Source organism: Metopolophium dirhodum, chromosome 1, assembly GCF_019925205.1.
Source record: "Metopolophium dirhodum isolate CAU chromosome 1, ASM1992520v1, whole genome shotgun sequence".
In the NCBI taxonomy this organism is placed as follows: domain Eukaryota; kingdom Metazoa; phylum Arthropoda; class Insecta; order Hemiptera; family Aphididae; genus Metopolophium; species Metopolophium dirhodum.
The window spans coordinates 19702522-19728018 of record NC_083560.1 but is presented as its reverse complement, the minus strand read 5'-3'; the positions used below and the strand labels follow the sequence as shown (position 1 = coordinate 19728018).

The following is a 25497-nucleotide window of genomic DNA, read 5'->3' as shown; positions in this document are numbered from 1 at the left end:
TATCAAATTTTCTAGCTTTTTTACTCAAGAAGTAAATTTTATTAATATTTAAAGAATTAAAAAACCTAAAAAAAAGGTTGGTTTATAAATTAGACTTGACAATGTCCGTAAACAGCTCACAATATTTGGAAAATGTTATGGTGTATAGGAAATGCAATTATAAACATTCAGTCAAAATGTCAATTTTTCCCAATTTTTACTATTCCCAAATGTTATATGACCAATCCATTTTTTCCAATTTCAATATTTACCATAAAAACATTTTCCCAATATATTTTTACAAGTTTAATATTTTTCCAAAAAAAAAAAAACAACATTGTTGCCGAATATACGAAATCGGCAATTTGATTTATTTGATTTATATTTATCGTGCTGATCGGCATTACCACATCGTTATTTGTATTACTTATATGATGATAGATGCTATGATACGTATACGCATTTTAGGTAGGTGCTCGGTGCCTATCACTGCTTAATCGGACTATATACATCCATGATCCATATATCTGTATATCCCTATACCTATATCGTACTTCCCTAAATGGTACACATTTCATCTTTATCTTTATTACCGTTTGCCGTTCAACTATACATTTTTTATACCTATACAGTATCTATAGATTATAAATATCATAAACTTCAAAATACCTATTGTATGCGTCAAAATAACGCATGCGCCCAATTGCCGTTCGATCCATTTGTTGCGTGATTAAGTTTATCCGTTCAATATTGATTATCGAATGTCTTATTTATACCTTGTTTAGTTTCATTTTGACAGTTGTTGCCAAACGTGTAATTTTTCGTAGATTAACTTGAATTTTTTGTTCATTAAATCGTATTTATACAACCAAGCGTATTCATTAGAATTATGGCCGAAATTATAAATTCTAATGGAAGAGGAAAGCTTCTTCATGTTGATGGATATCTCTACTACAAACATTCGGAAAACGAAGGTCGATTTTATTGGTGTTGTCGTAAAAAAAGTGAATGCTCTGCTCGGGCTATAACGAGTAATTCTGGACAAAATATAATAATCCATAAAGGCCCTCAAAGTTCTATACATGACCACGCACCGAATTTAGAAGAAGTTTATGCCTTAAAAGTTATGACAGATATAAAAAGAAAAGCAAGTGAACATCCTGAAGCACCCCCTGCACAAATCTTGAGAACAGAATTGCAACAATTACCAGCTGGAATTTTAGCAGAAATTCCTGAGCGTCAAAATATAAGAAAGGCAATAACACGACAACGTGTAATCAATATGCCGTCGAACCCTCGAAGTATGAACGAACTGCATAAATTACCAATTCAGTTTAGACAAACTATAGCAGGAGAGCAATTTTTGTTATACGATTCATTTGAAGAGATTGATTATCAGTTAACATGTGGAAGAATAATAATTTTTGCAACAAAAGAAAATTTGAAAATGTTAATGAACAGCCCTACCTGGTTTGTTGACGGAACATTTAAAGTTGTTCCAATAATATTTTTTCAATTATTTACCACACTAGGACCCACCACACAGACAACAAATGGAACTGATCAAATTATTGGACTTCCGTTGGTGTACGCGTTACTAGAGTCAAAAGAAGAAGCAGCGTATTCAAAAGTATATGAAGTTATACTTTCAGAGGCACAAAAATTTGGAATAAATATTGTAAAACCACAATTTGTGATGACTGATTTTGAACAATCAATTATAAATGCGACGATTAAAACAATTGGAGTTGAAATACATACTTGTTTATTTCATCTTTGTCAAAGTCTTTATCGTCGTATACAGGCAGAAGGGTTACAAAGTCAATATAATGATCCAGAAAATCGCAACATTAAGATCACAGCTCAGATGACCGGTGCTTTACCGTTTGTGCCGCCAGAAAAAGTTGTCGAAACGTTTGATGTTTTATTAGAACAAGTACCAGACGAGTATATGCCAATTGCAGAATATTTTGAGGTAAATTATTTTTTAATATACATAATATAATATTCAAATTTTAAATTTTAAGTATAACTTAAATATTTAATGTAGATAAATTACATCCGTGGGAGGCAAGCCAGAGGTCGGAGAAAAGGAACTGAACCCAGATTCCCCCCAAAACTGTGGAACCAGTACCATACAGTACTCCAACGATTGGCAAGAACAAATAATTTGTCAGAAAGCTGGCATAATCGGTTCCAAGTGGTTGTTGGACGACAACATCCTAGCGTATACACATTTTTTAATGAACTTGGAAAAGAACAAGCTGACACTGAGTGCATGTTACGACAACTGAATCTAGGACAAAAAATAAGGAAATGTCGTAATAAGTTACAACTAAAAACAGAGGAACGAATTTATAATATTGTTTCTAAATATGACGAATTTGTTAATAACAATGATATTATTGCATACCTCACGGCCATTGGTCATAATTTAAAATTTCAATACTTAAATCATTTTTTTTTGTATTGAATTTTGTATTGGGGGAAATATAATTTTTTTTAAATAATATTGTGAAAAGGAATTTTTGGGAAAAATAGTACCTATTGAGAAAAAGAAGTTTTGGGAAAAATGGTATTGAGAAAAAGAACTTTTGGGAAAAAAAAATGTGAAAAACAGATTGGAAATGGTGTCTCCCTACCGTTGGAGGTCCGGATGTGGGCTGTGGTATACACCAGTTGGTGACCGCTACAAGTCTATATTGTAGAATATATATCTATAGAAAATAATAAATACTCAATTTATTCAGAATGGTCGTAATTCGCTTTTCGCCCAATACAAATTGTTTAATATATACTTTATGCTATACATTAGATTATAGAAATAATTATTAAAAATATAAGTCGTGCTTATACAATTTTTTTATTTTTATCGTGGATAATATGTACCACGTATACTTTTTAGTATTAAAAAGTAGCCTATGCTTTTCTCAGTGTCTAAACTATCTATGTACCTACCAAATTTCATTTAAATCAGTTCAGTAGTTTTGGAGCCTATTCAATACAAACAATCCTCTTTATATTATTAGTATAGGTAAACCAACCAATAAGTGCGGGCCATAATAGATTTTTATTTTTTATAGTTGATTAGTGAACATTAAGTCAGAAACAAAATATTGTTTGTCGATTCTCGACTGTGTCATGTGTCTTCGAAAATTATTTTTCACATTCTAGTTTTCATACTTTTTTCTGTGGAGCTGTGAACTTACACATATTATTTTTTCGTCTACTGCCGTTTTACCATTACGCGTTTTTAAAATTAATTGAATACAAATTAGTACACAATTTACCATCGACTGTTAATATTACTTTCAAAATAGTTACCTATTGTTTGAATAAAAAAAAAAAAATAAATGAAATAGATACTAATACAACTGTAACTGTAATACAGTGGCGCCGGATCGCCAAAATAAAGGTGTGACAACATTTCATTATGACACACACCCACCTACCCAAAGGTATATTTTCGTGAGTGTTAAAGACCCCCCCCCCCCCAAAAAAAAAAAAAAAAATTGCTAGCCCCCAAAAAATCAAAGCTGCAGTATAGGCCGCAAAGGTTAAAAATTGCAATCTCACAACTTCAAAACTCAAATTACTCATAACTGTTGAATTTAAATTAATTTTAAATTGCAGTTATGTTATATTTTACTTATATAATTAATAGTTACTTTATATTATACATTTATTTATTTATTTAAAATTAGGGTACAGGCAAATACTAAATTAATTGTTTATTACATTTATGATTAAATATTATTTAGGTACCTCGTACCTACCTAGTGGCTAGTGCCTACTAATACATTTTATAATTTAACTTTCACAAAAGATACAGTGAAATAGTGAATATTATTACTGAATCAAATTAATTCATTACATGACTTCTAAGAAACAAAGTTTTATTTCTTGAATCAAATGCAGCAATTTGAAACACATATATTAAGGTATAGGATTAGAATAGTAGATTCAACTCAACTTTAACAAATAAAGTAAGCACTATAAATATTATTCAAGTAGTAGTAATAGGAGTAAAATAAAAGAATATTTTGATAAAATTTATCAAATAAACGTATAATAAAAAAACTGTTTTATCATGGACATAAACTTTTCCAGTTATCGCTGGGTGCTGATAGTCGGTTGTTATCAATAGTAAATTAAATGAAACTATTATGACAAAATAGAAAGATACAACAGCGAATGCACAGGTCACCGAGACCGTCCTGCATGTTATTTATATACCTTATCCGCTTATTGTATTACTAATAGAATACAAACATACTAACTGTACACAAGATATCTTAATTTGTGGCTATTACTATATACAATGTTAATATACTATTAGGTATTACTATTTTTGTATTGCATAAGTGACACCTAACAGTAGTATGGTACCTACGCCTACCCACCCACGACCTACCCCTTAAAAAGGTGTTACCGCTGTCACACCTTTATACCGTGTTCGGCGCCACTGCTGTAATAGATCTAATGCCTAATATTAAAATGAATTACTTTAATCACAATAATATCATAAAATAATATAAAATAAATATAATAATATTATAGGCTGACATACCGTCTTCACTCAGAATCATTTCTCGTGTATACAATGATATTATATAATTGAATTCAAAATGAATACCATATTGTAACTTACTGTACAGCAGAGCGATATCCACTTACCCACATTTTTCTGTATCAACTTAACTTAACAAGTAAAAAAATAGTTGACTTGCCCAGCCTTGTTAATATCGTCTTAATACTAGCACACCTGGTCAATCCGCCCTGTATAATACTGATAAATAGGTACATATATTATATGATATTGCTAAATAAATATTTATTCATAAACAGATAAGTTACCCTTTTTTGGTAACAAAAAAATTAAGAGTACAGTAAGTTGAATCTCAATTTGCCAAATATTATACTGAAATTAAATAATATTATATTATAAATGAGTTCATATTTTATTTTTATAAACTGTTACTTTTATTTGTTTTTTCAGTTTTTAATTCATTTTTATGATTTTTATTATTTTGATGAAATTATAGAGCATAGCAGCATCTTCTTTTCAAGATTTTCAGTGCATATAAATCCGATCTCTGGATAATGTTATTAGTTACGAGTCATAACTTATAACATTATCAAGACGAAAAAAGTAATAACACCGCAATTGTTTATATTTAGTGGGAGGTAATTTCGACGACTATATAAGTAACACATTTCTTTAGATTTTACTGTAAAATTAAAGTATCATTTCATAGTTAATCATACAAAATAGCCCACCCAAAAAATTATTTCTATATACGCCACTGGAGTGAATTTACTTCTTATCAAATTTAAAATTAAGATTATTATCTAGGCAATATCATAGGGTTTATATTATTTTTTAATTTTAAAGTGAGTTATGAGAATTTTTAGATGTGCAATTACCTATATATAAGTATTTGCTTTGGGGATTTTGAATTTTCTTTCCGGGGATTTTTTTCCTGTGAATTTTTTTCCGATTACCTTGAGAATAAAGCAGTAGGTATATAATATATTAATATGTCATGGATATAGCTATATATAGGTACTTACAGCATATTTTCTTAGTTACACTAAGTATTTACATAGCTAAAATGACATCCAGTATAAATAGTATAATAGACCAGCATGAAAATGGGTTCAACGTATTTGTGTCTATCATAATTATTGACTTTACATTATAATAGTTGTATAAAAAATTTTAATTATGTAATTTTTGTGACCGTATTTAAGATATTTGACAACAATTATACAAAAAACAACACAATTTAATTGAATGGAGATACTCAATTTGTAAAATTAAACTATTTTTTCATACTAATGTAAAATCCAGGAAGTACCATCTACTAAAAATCAACAATTATTTATTATTTTATTCCAATTTTTCAGCTGTAAAATTTTCAAAGAAAATTCTAATTCATATAATATTATCAATGTATAGTATTGTACCGATTAGGAATGGCTCATAATTAATACATACCTAAGTCACAATATAATAAAAATCGTAGCTAGATACCTGGTACCTAGTCTATAGTTATACCTAATCGTTATTTTTGGTGAAAATATATTAATAAACCTAATACTATTGAGTATATATACTTATATATATAAACATAATACATATATAGTATATATACTATAGTATCTATACTCAATGCGCTAATACCTACTACCTATATTCACAATGAAAATGCAATTATATTAACACGCAATTTGAATGTGTTCCTATACAGAGTGTTACAAATTACATGTAACAGCAGATGCTGTCACATGAAATTTGGAACAACCTGTACATATAACCTTGTAAAGAAAATAATGCGGCCAAGCATTTCTCAACTCTCAACAATGATATTATATAATTGAATTCAAATTTAATACCATATTGTAACCTACTGTACAGCAGAGCGATATCCACTTACCCACATTTTTCTGTATTAACTTAACTTAACAAGTAAAAAAAATAGTTGACTTGCCCAGCCTTCTTAATATCGTCAATTAATGTTCATGAGCCACCGGCGGTCCGGTTCATCTACGGCATACTAGCACACCTGGTCAATCCGCCCTGTATAATACTGATTTATAGGTACATATATTATATGATATTGCTATATAAATATTTATTCATAAACGGATAGGTTACCCTTTTTTGGTAACAAAAAATTAAAAGTACAGTAAGTTGAATCTCAATTTGCCAAATATTATACTGAAATTAAATTATATTATATTATAATTGAGTTAATATTTATAAATTTAATCGTATTCCTGTTTATGAATCCTAATATCTTAAATGATTTTTTAACTTGATTATCAATTTTATAATAAAAGTCATAACTATAGAGAACAGTTTTTTATGTTTTTACATAATATCTTTACTGAGAGTATGCAGCTCTAATTTGGATTCATTAACTTATGAACTGATATACAATATTTTAGCGCATAAAAAAAAAATATTTTAAGGTTAAAGAATATTTTGTGTAATAAACATGTTTTTGTAACATATTGCCATATTGGGTTCAAATTTGAATATTCTATAAAAATCTAATAGATAACAAAAAAATTGTTATTTCTATTATTTAAAACTTGTTATTATTATTTTTTTTTTGAGTTCATAGGGCTGAATTATTTAAGTTTAAGTTATTTCAATTCATAATATTATTCTGTTGTTAAACTATATGCAGTCAATTTTTTTTAATATTATATATTTTTTGAATTCAAAAGGCTGAATTATTTAAGTTCTAGTTTGAATACATAACATTATTCTGTTAATAAACTATATGCAATTATTTTTTATTTTTTATTTTAGTATTATTATTTTTTGAATTCATCAGTTTGTGTTACAACAGTTAAATATATGTACACCAGTATGGCAGAATATCACCATATTATAGATTAAATATAACAGTTTATTTTTATAAACTGTTACTTTTATTTGTTTTTTCAGTTTTTAATACATTTTTATAATTTTTATTATTTTGATGAAATTATAGAGCATAGGATCATCTACTTTTCAAGATTTTAAGTGCATATAAATCCGATCTCTTGAAAATGTTATTAGTTATGAGTCATAACTTATAACATTATCAAGACGAAAAAAGTAATAACACCGCAATTATTTATATTTAGTGGGAGGTAATTTCGACGACTTTATATGTAACACATTTCTTTAGATTTTACTATAAAATTAAAGTATCATTTAATAGTTATTCATACAATATAGGTCACCCAAAAAATTACCTATATATAAGTATTTGCATTGTGGATTTTGAATTTTCTTTCCGGGGATTTTTTTCCTGTGAATTTTTTTCCGATTACCTTGAGAATAAAGCAGTAGGTATATATAATATATTAATATGTCATGGATATAGCTATATATAGGTACTTACAGCATATTTTCTTAGTTACACTAAGTATTTACATAGCTAAAATGACATCCAGTATAATAGACCAGCATGAAAATGGGTTCAACGTATTTGTGTCTATCATAATTATTGACTTTACATTATAATAGTTGTATAAAAAATTTTAATTATGTAATTTTTGTGACCGTATTTAAGATATTTGACAACAATTATACAAAAAGCAACACAATTTAATTGAATGGAGATACTCAATTTGTAAAATTAAACTATTTTTTCATACTAATGTAAAATCCAGGAAGTACCATCTACTAAAAATCAACAATTATTTATTATTTTATTCCAATTTTTCAGCTGTAAAATTTTCAAAGAAAATTCTAATTCATATTATATTATCAATGTATAGTATTGTACCGATTAGGAATGGCTCATAATTAATACATACCTAAGTCACAATATAATAAAAATCGTAGCTAGATACCTGGTACCTAGTCTATAGTTATACCTAATCGTTATTTTTGGTGAAAATATATTAATAAACCTAATACTATTGAGTATATATACTTATATATATAAACATAATACATATATAGTTTTTATACTATAGTATCTATACTCAATGCGCTAATACCTACTACCTATATTCACAATGAAAATGCAATTATATTGACACGCAATTTGAATGTGTTCTTATACAGAGTGTTACAAATTGCATGTAACAGCAGATGCTGTCACATGAAATTTTGAACAACCTGTACATATAACCTTGTAAAGAAAATAATGCGGCCAAGCATTTCTCAACTCTCAAGCCTTTATTTTTAAGATAAAAATAAAAGGAAACTATAGCTGCTATTATATACCGTGTGTCCGCGGAAACAGGGTACACTTTACCACTCATTACCCTGTAAATATTTTTCAATTCTGTTTGCGGGACATTAAACTAGACTAATGTATCGTAAATTTCTATGACTTACAATGTTTTTAACTCGTGTATCTTGCGCATGCGCAATAAAACATACATTTTTTTAAATGGCAACCTGTAATTTAAATACCATATTCGAGTTCACCGATTTTTTTTAAGCCATTTTGATGTATCAACTTGTGTCCTAAACCCAAGATTGACTAAACTAGAGCTAAGTAGAATTAAAAAAATTTAAAAATTTAATTTAATTAATTTTTTTTTCTAACTGTATGTACTTATTTTTTCATTCTAAACACCATGAAACAAACAATCAAAATTATTATTATTAAACTAATTAACTATTTACTATTTATCTTATTTTATTATTACACATTATGAAACTGCATATGGTCTTAATTGGCTGAAACCAAAAGAGAAGAAGTGTATTTTTGTTTCCATCAGAATTATAATTAAGTACCCATCTATTAAAATAATAAAGAGCATTGGTGTTTCTAGTTTTGTAATCTACCTATAACTATTAAAATGTCATTAGCTATTTTTATATTAGGTATTATGGAACTCATTATCAGAGTCATGTGTCAATAGTAAATAGTTAATTAGTTTAATAATAATAATTTTGATTGTTTGTTTCATGGTGTTTAGAATAAAAAAATAAGTACATACAGTTAGAAAAAAAAATTTATTAAATTAAATTTTTAAATTTTTTTAATTCTACTTAGCTCTAGTTTAGTCAATCTTGGGTTTAGGACACAAGTTGATACATCAAAATGGCTTAAAAAAAATCGGTGAACTCGAATATGGTATTTAAATTACAGGTTGCCATTTAAAAAAATGTAAGTTTTATTGCGCATGCGCAAGATACACGAGTTAAAAACATTGTAAGTAATAGAAATTTACGATACATTAGTCTAGTTTAATGTCCCGCAAACAGAATTGAAAAATATTTACAGGGTAATGAGTGGTAAAGTGTACCCTGTTTCCGCGGACACACGGTATAGGTACCTACTTACATATAATAATATACTTGCATACGTTTACTTATATACCTATATATATTTTTTTTTACCTATATTTGTTTATTATGAATATTGTAGATACCTTTGGAATATTGCTATATTATTTTGAACAAAATTATAAAATTTAATGAATAATATACCAATTCAATTTAGGTAAAATACCTTAAAATATTTGGCTACTAATTGTAATCACTTGCGTCTTTATTTTTAAATTAGGTGTGAAATGTATTATTCGCATTATCGACGAGAGGTCCTAAGGTATATACAATAAGCACACGCTACATAATATACGTACCATCATTACTATAAAAGCAACGATACACCTGTATAATTGCAACTAACAAAATATCAACGTTTTTCGGTGAGCCAACGATTTTAGTCTCTTTTATTTTCTAATTTATATATTAATTTATCAGTATTAAATATCCGTTTCAATTATGACATCTTTTGTAAGGACAGCTGAATTTACTGATGAAATGTACTATTATTATTTTGGCATTCACTTACTTCCCTCTGTCTGTTTTAATAATTTTCTCTTTTTTGCCGATCACATAATCACTTGATCATTCTTTAGTGGTAAATTTATCTGTAATAAATAATAACCTTGTGTACAGATAATTTCTTACATTTAAGTAATAATAAATGAATATTTTATCTCTCTTATTATAACTGGCATTCATATTTGTTGAAAAAACAGTGTCAGCCATTTCACACACACTTACAATTTCGGAAATATTATCTGATAGTGCTTGCTTATAATATTATTTTTTATTTATATGCATACAGAGGCGTTTGCCTCCGATTAGGTTCGTATACTGCTTTTTTATACATTTTTCTTTATTTTCGTAATAAATTAATTTTTTTATCAACGATTAATAATGTTATATGAATTAAATGTTATAAGATATAAGTATTATATGTATAATATATATTTTTGATCAGATTGAATGATTACAATGAACAGCAGTCGAGACTCAATGGACGAAGATATTACTGTACCTACGTACAGTTATTGTAGTAATAATATGTATCATCACTATTAACAGTAAAAAGTTATCCTTAATATCATACTTAGATACGACGGAATCACGCAATTCCTCAATATCCAGTCATGATGAATAATTAATTAATTTTTAAAAATTGTTTACAAATAACGGAATTATTACTATATTATATTATTAGTTGGTTGTAATTTTGTCGCACAACAAATACATATTATTTACATCATCACTATTTGACAATTGATAATAATATTACCTATTAATTATCAAATTTAATTGTCTTTGATATTTCAAAATAATGTCTTCAAAAACAGTAAAATTAGGTATAATCTAAAAAGCGAAAAAAAACGCAAAATTCCTAAATTTCAAACGTTTTTTGCGCCTTCAGTAGTGGTAAAGACTTATACGAATAACTACTTATTATTAATTCACCTGTCACTATTAATTAGTAATTACTATACTTTATGTACCACTTAAATATAAATATTTCCAATTAATATAATATGCTCAGAGATTTCATGAAATGAACACTAAATCTGGGCTAACACTAATTTACGTGTCAGAAATAGACAATAGACGTAAATAGTAAATGTAGTAGGTAAGTATATTAAATGCCTTTATACATAATATATAATAAGTGTACAATATTGATTAATACTCTTAGTTTGTATAATAATACATTTTTTTTCATAAAAAATTATTATTATTGTTTTTGATGATTGATGAAATGTTGTTACTATTTATTTACGTTGATTTTTTAAACAGGTTTTGTTTTGAGAATTGAACTTTTGAGTATATTATATTATTACGAATAATCATGTACAATGTACCTACCTATTTTAAAAGTTAATAATTTTATTTTAGTTAATTATTGTTATGAAATCCAATTCTGAGCCTACCAAAAAACCTGACATAAACGATGTGAAAAAATATGACGAAGTATGTATTATTTAAATATATTTTTTTCTATATTATGGGGTATGATGCAGCAAAATAATATGTGTGCCATTACACCTTAACACATCACTGTATGCGTGCGTTTGTAATATATATTTTATTAGTACAACACTGAACTTTGACGTATTGGATACCACCGTAATAATCTATACCTGTAATATTATATTATACGGTAGGTACTGGCAAACCAGAGCAGAGCGCATCTACCAGTAGCGTCATGGTGTTTTATAACTAATCAATTTACTCTAATATGACAGTAATATAAAAACTAACCACACGAAATTGGAACTTGCCAGTTCGCGTGTGTGAAGTTGCACCCCACCCCCCCCCCCCCCCCCCCATAGGTTAGGTTAATTAAGAAAATCTTTTTAATAAAAAAATGTATATTTGATAAGTTAATTTTTTTTAGTCATTCTTTAATATTTTAAAGTATCAATTTAATATAATTCGAGCCTTATTAGGTAAAAGGGCGTAAGCGACAATTTTGGCGAAAATGAGATATTGGTATCAAAATTTTTCTAAAATTCTGACGCATCGATCTGTAAAATGGCTAAGCGACAATATAAACCTAAGCATGTCATTTTGCCATTTAAAGATTGGACGAAAGCGACATGTCGTTTAGGTAATAACTTCAAAATTGATCGTAAGTCACATTAATTTCTAAAAAAATACGTATGCGACTTTGTTGCATGGGGTAAGCGACAAAATAATAATAATAATTTAATTAGGCGTATGCGACAATTTAATTGGCGCTTAGAAAACTCGTTCGTAACATCATGTTGGTTACGATTGTTTTCATATCATATTGTTTATCTATTATCTTCAATATTAATATTAATAAAAATATAAAAATAAAAATATTAAAAAATATGATAGATTTATGTTACAGTTATACAGTTTTATTGCAATTCATTTATTAAAACTAAGTTTTAAGTATTACATTTTATATTTTAATCCCCTAATCTAATAAGTACTTTTTATTTTATGTCTGTATAATCTGTTTACTCTTTTGAATTGTGATATTGTTATTTTTTGTTTTATTAATATTACTATAATATTTATAAGTTAAATGTGTTAATAATACCTACATGACCTACAGATGATTTATATAATTCACTACACATTTTAACATAATATAATCAAAAGACTGGTATTAGTTAGGTACAATTGTATTTAATTGCAAAATATATATTATAACTAAGTATTAATTAGATTTAATTTCCTATTAATAATATTATGAACTTACTAAAAAGACTTTAATTGTGATAATATTGTTATTTTAGTATTTTACTTTTACTTACTTTAAAAATAAAACCAAAAAGACTTGGAAGCCTGTTATATTTCTTACAATATACCTAATTATGTTTAAATTCTATGTCCGATTTTATATTACAGGTAAATATTAGAGTAGAGTTTAATAGCAAAGTTATTTTTTGAATTTCTCAGTATATTTTGAGAAAATAGAGAAGATCATAATATTATTATGAATACATACCAAGCTATGGTTACCTTTGCATATCTGTCTAAGTTGAGGGTAATTAATACCAAAAAGTAACAAATAATACAAATTATATACAAATAATATGGTTAATAGACAAACAACCATCATATCCAACATATTAATATTTACAAAGGGGGGGGGGGGATATGAAAGATAAAGAATATTATGAAAAATAAAAATTTACTTATAATTAATTGAGTTACACAATAACTCATTTAATAACTTTGAAACTATAATAATGTAACATTTCAACGAAGTGCGTTAAAAGACTAGTGTAAGCGCCATGCATTAATCAACACGACAAAAAGTTATTTGTAAGCGCCGAAAGTGAAAAGTGTAAGCACCATTGAGCTATATTCGAACATTTATTTTATTGTAAGCGACATAAGTTACACAATATTAAAAATATTATTTTTATTTCGTTATTGTATTTTCGAAATAATTTTTTCATAACTACACATATAATTTTAATGAAAATCCGTCAGAAATTCGATTTTTAAAGTGTTTTTTTTAGTTCCTGTAAAATAATGAAAATGTCGCTTACGCCCTTTTACCTAATAGGGCTCGAATTATAATGAAGTTATCACTTAGAACGGATTTTGAGAAATACTCCAACGGATAAGGGTTTGACTTACAAATTCTAAAAACTAACTTACAAATACTTACAAATGAATATCTTTAACTTACAATCGGTCCGGATCAATTCGGCTGATATGGAGGGGCTGATGGTGAATATCTAGGGCTGTAGATAACGCAGCGGGGACCAACTTATAAATTCCAAAAACCAACTTACATATACTTACAAATGAATATCTTTAACTTACAATTGGTTCGGATCGATTTGCCCAATAGGTGGGGGGCAATTTCACACACGTTGCCAGTTCCTATAGAGAATATCTAAGAACAGAAACCTGTAGTGGAACCATTTTATTGTTCTGAATCTATTTAAATAAACAATAATTTTCTTGGTTCTATTATGATTTCATCGGTTTTAAGAAATAAATTAAAATTGTCTTTAAATTTAGTTTTGTTATAACGAAATAACCACAGGTGTGAATTTTTCATACCGACACATTTTTTTTTTTTTTTTGAAAACTATAATTTTTTAGCTTTGAATAATCACATTATACCTACTACTGACAGCGAATATTTTTATCTATAAAATATTATGGATTACATTTTTGCACTCGTAACATGAACGTTCGAAAAACAATAATATGTTTTTCCAACGCGTCATTTCGAAATACCTTCGAATAATAAGTTATTCGGGTGATAATTTGTTATGCGCAAAATACGGGCTTATCTGCAAAATTCTCTATTGAATGATTTCAATGTAGCCTATAACTAACTAACTTACTTTGAAAGTATAAAGAAATAGGCTGACGTAATTTATAACCAAAACTACGTAAACAATTATAATGTACAAATTATATTAATATATGAAATACAGTAGTAAACAATTTATTTAGATTGTAGAGACGTAGCAAATTTTTTTTTTAAATTAAAAATGTGGACACAATAATTATATTGAAACAGATACAGATATTTTATATAAGATGATTTCAGTATAATAATATAAGTTATATATTACTTTAAGATAGTAATACCTATGATTGACTCACCGGCAACCAAATTAGATTCAAATGTGTTGTTCGATTATTTCATCGTATATGGTTTTTACAGGGTGATATTATGGAGGAAACTGATCACTATCAAAAACTAGTCCGATTATGTCAAAAAGATCCGTGGCTGCCTATATTTTGGGCTAGAATGCCTAGAATCCGAGAAAATGGTGCATACGTGTTTCATTTGAACAACAGAGATTACTATTGTACTATATTGGTTCACCAACATAACTATAGCGTGAAAAAAAAACTAAAATAATAATAACAAAAAATAGTGTATTGTATATTGCCACCAGATCTAGCTCAGAAAGTCACACAGAGACTGGCAGACGTATTTCGACATACCTATAGGTAATGGTGGACGTTGGTGGACAAATTCTACTGATGAATCATACAATATTAATTGGCAGATATGGTTCAATTATTATTAATTATGTTTTATTAAATATCACTTGACAACAAGGTGTTCGTGACATTCTCACCATCTGTAAACCAAAAGACACGCTTGTACGCGCGAAATCGTAATTCTATCTTTTTATCAGACATTTAAAGAACACACTATGGTAACATTAATAATCTCAGAAGCTCGACGCTAAAGCTAGCAATACTGGTGTAATATACTCGGGAGCTTGGTACCTACTATCGTAGTACTGATAGTAGATAAGTGGCTGCCGAGATATTATAGTTGCAGGTCGCAGACAATTTGTTTGATGTTGTAGTCGTGGTTGATAATAAATAAAAGACAGTTGTTGTTTTATTGTGAATTTTATTATATTGTTGATAATTTTTCTAAGTCCAAAATATGCTCGTACAGAGTGGCGTGAAGGTGCTTGCACTAATGGGTGGTAGTACACGTCTGAAAGCAGGCCGATTCGGGCTCCCTTATATATGAAGTTCCCCGTACCCCTTGCCTATAGATACTGTATCTCGGCTCACGGATGTGATTGGTGTGAACATTGTTCCAGCCCACGCATATTATGACTTCCAGTATAATTCTGTGTATTAAATTTGAAATAATCTTTTTTAATATAATTTTAATATTTTTATAATGACTATCGTCGCGTACAGCGTACAGCGTTGTAATCAAAATAATCAGATAGTATATATTTTTATATTTGAACATCTGTCGTATACAGAGTAAATTATGGTTCAGTGAGTTCCTAATATCTACCGTCTCTTACCCAAGACATTAAAATGTAATATACAGAAAGAACCCTTAACTTCGTTTCTATTATCCGATTTATGCCAAATTACAGTATCTAAATTATAGTATAGTAGAATTATGTACCTGTGTAATTTGTTTTATTGTTAAGTAGTAACTTGCTTACTACACTGGTAAGTTATATTATACCTACGTATTTTAAAATTACCATAATATATTTCAGTTTATATTGATTCTATTCGGAAATTCGTCGTATGTCACTATTTACGTACAAAAAATATAACTATACCTACTTGAATATTAATCATTTTTTTTATCACACGTAGCCTGTTATCAATTTATACTAAACACTCGTAAGATCTTGTTCTTAATAAATATAAGCATACACATTATGAACGTTTAATTATGAATATCAACTAAAACGAATAAAAAAAAAATATTATAAATATTATTACTATTAATAACTAGGCAGAGTCTACCTAGGTGACCTAGATTTTATTAACTTATAAGTTATAAGTTAATAGATACCAGCTATACACCATGTTTAATATAAATGAGGTTCGTGGTAATAATAAATAGGTTGCTTAAATACAGTACCTAATTTAAAATTAAAAATATATTTAAAATTGTATTGTATTTAGAAAATAATATTATATATAAAATATTATGCATTTTTTTATACATTCTCATTAGGTAGATAGTATCCATTTTCAGCACATTTTATAAATCGCTATACCGGTGGCCAATGTGTACAAAACCGCCGCTAGTAAAAATGTTCCAAACAACTAAAAATATTAATTACTTTAATAACAATATCAAAAACATATTATAGGGGGACGAAGAGGCCAAGCGAACTACGGAGTCGGCTCCGACGCGTAACGTCACCGGTTCAAATCTTGACCACGGGTGGCATTTCTCTCAGGGCAAGCAACTGTCTGGAGACAGAGGCCACCATCCCCCGACCGGCCATGGCAGAAACCTACAATAGGTGCCCAATTTGAAATTCTGCCAAAACCAAACACACGTGTTTGCAAACCAACAGTTCCCTCCCTTATAAACAATAACAAACAAACAGCTAATGGCCATAGTTGCCAGGCTTAATGATCAATAAAAAAAAAAAAAAATATCATCGTGAAATAAATATAAAAAATGTGGGCAAGTGACTAGATTTTGTTTTAAATATTATTTTTTATGATCTTTTTAGCTGTTTACTGTTTTTCTAACATTATTTTATATTTACGTGTTGTTCTGAAAACATTTATAACTGATGACAATGGTGTTTGAGTCCTGTATTATTCTACTTCAATAACTACTACTATTTATATCTATTACAATCATTTTATAACATTAAACATTACATTTATCATAAATATATATTATCATTTTTCTAAATCAAACCATATTTAATGTTTATACTTACAAATTAACAGGCTGGATCAATTAGTATAATCTACTTTTGAACGCATAAATGAGTAAAGTTAACAACTAGCAGTCTTAAAAATTTTAAGATAAACGTATTTTGTTAAAAATCTCACTTTAAATGCTTACAAAAAAAATTGTGCCTATGTATTTTTAATATTTTTCAACTGTTATTGTATTTATATAACAGAAACTTGTATTAATTTTTCACGTTTTTTGGCCCAACAAATACAATTTTATATATATTTATAAAAAGGTGAGTAAGTGGATGTCGCTCTTCTGTACAGTAAGTTAAAAGTGGGTCCTTCTAATGAATAGTGTTACATTTGAATTCAATGACATAATATCATTGTAAAAGAAAAACGTTTCTGAGCGAAGACGGCCAGACAGCGTATGATATTACTAGGTATATTTGATTATATTATTGTGAATAAATTAATTTATATATAATCTATTTACGTGGAACTTCATTTAAATTTTCAATCATTAGCTATACAATTTGAACATTTTATACATTTTTAACTATTAAATAATTATTAAATTTTAAATTTGATAAATGTTGTCAAAAATCGAACTTTAAATGCTTATAAAAAAATTGTGCCTATGTATTTTTAATAATTTTCAACTGCTATTGTAATAATAAATTAGGAGCCTTGTATTAAATTTTCACCCAATTTAACTCAACAAATACAATTTTATAGATATTAATAGAAAAATTTTATGAATTTCTAACTCAATATAATTTGCACATTATTATAAATTTTACGAATTTTGTCAAGATTTGAACATTAAATGCTTATAAAAAAAATGTGACGATGAATTTTTAATATTTTTCAAATATTATTGTACAACTATAATATGTCAGGTATACGTAATTTTTACAACTGTGAATGTGGAAACAGCTGGAAAACTATCATTTACAGCATAGAGTTTGTTCATTGCAGATAATGTGTTATAAAATAATGGTATTAGAAAATTAAAACTAAGTATTGACTCAGTAGAGCGTCCTCCACTATACTATATAACTTTTGTCGTTTATTACGAAAGTGTTGCTTACAGAATGGATTTTGTTGTTTACAAAGGTAAACTAACTAATAAGAAATCTTGTATTAAATTTTCAAATCTTAGGTTTAAAAAGAAAAGTGTTTAGGAATTTCTAACCCAAAATTATTTACACATGATCGAGAATTTTACGTATTTTGTCAATGTATGAACTATAAATGCTTATAAACAAATTGTGACCCTGGATTTTTAAGATTTTTTATCTGTCTTAGAAAGAATATATGAGGTGCATTCTATTATATTTTCAAGCTTTTTTACCCAACAAATAAAATGTTATTGATATTTATAGAATAAAAACAAAAAAAAATATTTTTAAAATGTCATGGTGTAGAGAAAATGCTAATATAAACGTTCAGTCAAAGTTGCATGTGTCTACGGTCATTTGTTTTAGAGTTACACCAAGAACCAAAGTCGATTAAGTCGAAAATTGATTTTGTGTAAAAATTCCCGTTTTTCCTTAATTTTTCTTTTGTTTTTCACGGCACTTTTGAAAACTACTGGGAACCGTTGAGTACCCTTAAAGTACTGCTAGATTCGCTTCCCTATCAGAAAAGATACCGTTGAAGAAAATCTAAGCACTTTTACTGTCCTAAAAGGTGATGACAGACACACAAAAAAAAAATGAAATAAAATAAAGAAAACACACATCATTGTAAAATCAATAGGTACATCCGCTCAGAATCTAAAATACTACGGTCATTAGGTAAGTAGGTACATGATATAAATATATTATACTATTAAAATGAAGAACCATATTATAATATATTATATGACATAATATTATAAATGCAATGTTTTCGGAATAAATTGATTCAACGTAAATATTTTTAAAATGTTATTGTGTAAATAATATAAGATTTATATAGTACCTAGCTATTATAACTTATAACATAATATTATTATTAGTTTTTTTGTATTATTATTATTTCTATGGCACCTACTGAGTTTTATTCGTAAAGACTTGAAAGTTGCAATGATAAATTATTGAACTACATTTATATCACATCAATACCTACTATTCATTTGAAAAAAGTTAGTTACATAAATTGAATTTCTAACGAGTGGTTAATTAATAATTTGTTGTAACTTAAAGTATTTAAATTTAGAAAAATCTAAATGATATAAAATATTTTGGTAAATAACTATACATACTCATTATCTTATATAGTTACTAATAATTTGTTTACCTAATTAGAAATAAAAAAAAATATATATTTTACAAGGTATATAACAATCTGATAACTACTAATTAGTAATTAGTAATTACTATACTGAGTACTTCCTACCTGAAACGTAATTGAATTGAACTAAAAGTGTTTGTTTTACATGGTCGTATTCAAACTTTCTTCGATTTGGATCCAATAAGTATAAAAACCAAAGTAAAATGTCCTGAACTAAATCGAAAAATTGCACTTGATTATTACCGACTTTTTTGATATACAGTGAAAACTGTCTAAAGCGGACCTTGAATAAAACGGAAAAATATCCAATACGGATAATGTACATTAATTTTATTCTTGGATAATGCGTCTTGCCATCCAAAACTTATTTTATCAAATTTAAAACTTGCTTGGCTCCCACCAAATACAACATCTTTAACTCAGTCTATGGACAAAGGTATAATTTATTGGGTTAAAATATATAACCGTCGTTTTCTCATGCAATCTTTGATTGCAAATATTGACCAATTAAATAGTATTTCGGAACTTTCAAATCAAAAAAAATCATCAGCGTTGAACTAGAGTTGTGGGTTAGAGGAGGGACACAGGGATGATTCACTAATTGCGTTAAAAGTGTAGGCAAATTTTGACGGGCCTATATTTCGTGTTTGGTGTTAGAAGTGAGAACACTATTTTTATTTCACATAAATTGTTTATTATGTGGTGAAGGTGTCATATGAAGGAAATATATATAATATAACCCACTTTGGGTGTCACTCTGCTGTACAGAAGGTTACAAGTGGGTCACTGTAATGGATAGTGTTAAATTTGTTAGTCACTCAGTCAGCCTATGATATTACTAAATAATATATTTTATGATATTATTGTGAATAAAGTTATTTATATATAACCTATTTACGTAGAACCTTGTTTTAAATTTTGAATTCTTAGCTATAAAAGTTGAATATTTTATAAATTTTTAACTACAAAATAATTATTATATTTTAAACTTGATCAATTTTGTCAAAATTCAAAATTTAAATGCTTATAAAAAAAAACTGTGAATTAGGATTTTGAATATTTTTCAAATATCATTGTAACAATATTGTAGGAGCCTTGTATTAAATTTCAAGCATTTTTACGCAATAAATAAAGTTTAATTGTCATTCATAGAAAAAAGACTAATAAAATTGGAAACTGAAAATGTTCCTAAACAGTTAAAATGTTAAATAATAATATTTACTTGAAATAGGTAATTTGTAATAATAATTGTTGAAAGCTTTTTTACCCAACAGATAAAATGTTATTGATATTGAAAAACGGAAAGTGGAAATGTTCGTAAATAACTCAAAATATTATGAAATTTTCAAGTATCTACAGTCATTCGTTTTTAATCACAACAAAATAAGAAAATCGTTACATGAGATATCGAGTAAATATCAAATGTCGTAAAAATATGAATTTCAAACGCTCATAAAAATTTAATTTGACTTTCTTGTAGACATTTTTTTTTAACGGTAGGCAAACTTATGAGGATTTCTCTATTAAATTTACAAGCTTTTTTAACCAACAAATAGAATTTTATTAATATTTATAGGAAAAAAAACGGAAAGTGAAAATGTTCGTAAATAACTCAAAATATTTTGAAAATGTTATGGTGTGTAAAAAATATAAAAAATGATTTGCAATTCGCAAAATTCGATTTGCAACTAGTTTGGTGGTGATTTGAAATCATTCGGACAAAGTGGGGGGCCAACTCCATTGCGAACACCTGGTTTGAGCATCCGTAACGGAGAAGTAGTGGCGCTAGTAGAGTAGAGGTATTGCCCGCTCACCTGTTGCTGTTGCTGGCATACGGTTACTGACCTTGCGATGTACGGCCGTGCGATGATAACGGACTAAATATATTATGAGAACGGAAAAAGTAACGGAACTTAAGTAAAATATCACAATACGGCGGAAAATGAAAAGTGTGTCGAGCCTGTGTGATACACCGCCGATAATAAATATAAAATAATAAATAATTGTTGCACGATGGTAGAAATACGCTGAAAATTCAAATAATAAGATATTGACAACAAAATGGTGCTTATCATAATATTAAGGTTAGTGGTGATAATATAAATATTATATAATATATTGCTAATCGACATGGGTACGGCAATGACCGGTGAATCAGGCATGGCCGCGCGGAAAAGCGATGGTTGCAAAACGCGACCTTGACCTGATCTTGGCGAAATTAGCTTATTCGGCATATACATATTATTATTAACTGTGTATAGCCGGATAGTTTATCAACCACCAACACGAATAATAAAATTAATTACTTTAAATATTAAATATAACATGAAATAATTTAGTAATTGATAAAATATAGGCTAATCGAGCGTCACGCTCAATATCGTTGCTCCTGAGCAATGATTTACTATTGAATTCACTATTAATACATACATTACAGTTACTTATTGAATTACGAGGTACATTCCACTCCAACTGTAGTATGTACCTTCTTAGTTCAGCAGAGCGGTTATATCTATAATATTATAGTTATACATTTGGTAGGTATTTATAAAAGCAGTACGTTGAAACATAATTTAATATTTTTTAAAACAATCACAAACATAACAAATTAGTCGGTAATAATCAAGTGCAATTTTTCGATTTAGTTCCGCAAATTTTACTTTGGTTTTTATACTTATTGGATCCAAATCGAAGAAAGTTTGAATACGACCATTTAAAACAAACACTTTTAGTTATAACGGAGTGCCTATAACTAGTAACTATCTATCTACACTGTTTTGAGTTGTACGTACCAATATAAATCGTGGAAATCGACCCATGAGAGATATTTAGAATTCACTGTTTTATGCATAAATGATTGATGCTATTTTATTTTATATAGTTAATGAAATTGTGTTACAATACCTAAAGATTTATTTGTAAATAGTAAAAGAAGAATTGATTTCTATTGTATAGTACACCATAATATTTATAACTTGAGAGTGAACATTTTTCTGGAGTGAGTGTGTTTAAAGGCATATAGTATAAAAGTTGTCTGTCCGCATATTCCGGACCACGAGCCATTTTTTAAAATGAATGTATAGGAGTGGTCTGTCATTCTTTTATTACCTATCTATATGTATTCAACACGCCCACTTAAAAGGCCGATGACCAGCTGATACACGCATGCACAATGCGTTAATTCGTGTCTAATCTATTGTGTAAGCCTCGCCAGGACGTATTCAAAAGCAGTTTCTGTTACGGGCGACGGCTCGTGCGTGACGACGCCACTTGTCCGTACTATGCCACACCCCGGAATTTGATGACCACACAAATAATTCTTTTTTCTCCGCATTCGTTAATATAAATGATTGCTATAATATTAAATTTATTATAAAATTTATAATAAAGTATATATAGGTACCTTATACGTAAAATATAATATTAATATGTGTATGCACTATGCTGTACGCGTCTTTGTAAAATATACAAAGATTATAATATTTTATTTTATAATTATATATTACCTTCCCTCAAAGCATTTAGGAAATTACAATATTTTGTGAATATTTTAAAGTGCTTGAATAATGAATATTTGACAAATAATATTTTATAAATATGTTCTTCTCATTATAACAAAGTTTTGTACTACATGATATTGCATAAAAATGTTGACTTAATAGTTTTATAAAGTTTCCTTAAAAAATACGTGTGTTGAAAATGATTAATAGTGTTTTGTAAATGCTTTTCATAAAATATTTTTAAAAATATGAACTCCTCGGCCAAAGAATATAAATAAAATATTTCCTAAATTATTTACGCAACTCTATTTTGACAATAATTATTTTCCTGGAAATAGTTTTACCATAGTTAGGAAATATTTTTATGCTTTGTGGGTTATGGAATACGATGACATAACTGTTCAGGTTTCAATGATCTGCTTCAAATTTCGTTTGTTTTATTTTTAAGATATACTTCTGAAAGTTTCCGCTTAGTTAAGGTACTATGTACGACGTAGGTACTTTGTAGTAATACAGTGCTGAAATTTATCGTATCCTACACAACTGCCACAAAATTATTTTGTATTATCCAAATAGATGTACATGTATAAATATAATTTAACAAAGACTTAAGTCGAGGTTTATAGGTCAATGTTTTATCAGCAGACTTTTTCAGAACGCGTTTTACGTCGCGACGATGGACTACGCAAATTATATATACAATATAACTAAATTAAAATGTTGATTTTTACCAGTTAGATATAGGTACATAGATTTAGCGTTAAGCATCACTGGTGATAATGTAGTATAGGGATTAAAAAATAAAAAATCGATACTTTATAATTATGTGATATATAATATTTCTATTCTTATCTAAAAACACAGGGTAACTAGTGGCAACAGACGTATGGTATGTAGGTATGTTGGGTGATTCAATATACATAATATATACGCAATCTTTTTACACACACGCGACTGCATATGTAACAAATATAGTATAATGTTCAACACCTCTCCGATCAAACGTTTCGTAAAAACAAGACAATAAATTAACAAAAATATCCCCACCTATATTACATATATATTAAATAATATTATTTTGACGACTGTCTGCAATATACGACAGGCCATACACAATCATCGTGTCAGACTATCTTTTACACAAGGGAATATCCGATGCACAACGTCCATGTCAGTATAATATGCACTTCGACAATATTTTTGTGATTCAAAGCGAGTGCGTTCATACCTATATTATGTATGTACATTGAGTTATTCCAGCATTCCGCATGAGTGTATGACTGTCTAAATTAATTGTCTCGTATCGTGGAATTCACATTGTTAATTATTCATTCGCTATCTATTAATCTATTCACTTTTTGCAATATATAAGGTTCTATACCTACTATTATATTACTATCATTGTATTATAGGCCAGTTATAGTATTATTAGTTATTACTTATTACACAGTTATACAATTGTCTATTTAGAATATATGTGTAATAATAAATGCTCATTATCGTAGATTACATTCGTGTTCAAATATTGACTATAATATGTACTCTTGCTACGGGAATGTAGGAATTTTGAGAGCAAACGATAATTTAGTCACGTCCCAAATCATAGATAACAAATTCATATAATATTTGTGTTTGAATCACATGTATATCATACATATAACTAAGGAGAAAATTATCTCTTAATATATCAAGTGTTAAAAAATATACAAATCAAAACACCTAATATATACGTATTTACGCCGCAGTAATTTCGAGCATTGAACTCAACCCGTATCCACGAATGTAACTACTTGAGCTAATATTTATATTATATTTTACCTAATCTATATTATAATAATGAATCGTGATTTTGGAGACGAAGGCATCTGTTTCTATAAACAGCTGATTATAATATTATAATATTGTTTTCAGCAACCATGATTTTAAATATTATACGAATAATTAATAATAATAATAATTTTTCTCAAATTACCTACTTAAAGTCACTTTTCTTTGAATGCATCAAATACCGCAAATTTCTCAATAAACGTAAACGAAATCAAAACCATTATTCAACCAAATTCATATTATCTGTGAGTTTCTACATAAACATATTATCTAGATAGTGAAGATACAATATATAAATCATGTATAAAACATACAAAAAAAAATATGTATTTAAAATATACAAGTATATAATTTATAGGTAGGTATAGGTAGGTACCTATATTATAATGGCAGCTAAAGTGTCCTTTTATTTTTATCTTAAAAATAATAGCTTGAGAGTTGAGCAATTATACTTGGCCGCATTATTTT

The 25497-nt window shown here is 27.8% G+C and overlaps 1 pseudogene; it reads left to right on the top strand.

Moving 5' to 3' along the window:
- The first annotated feature begins 1675 nt into the window (after positions 1-1675).
- LOC132933713 (uncharacterized) lies at positions 1676-2273 on the top strand (annotated as a pseudogene).
- The last annotated feature ends 23224 nt before the right edge of the window (positions 2274-25497 follow it).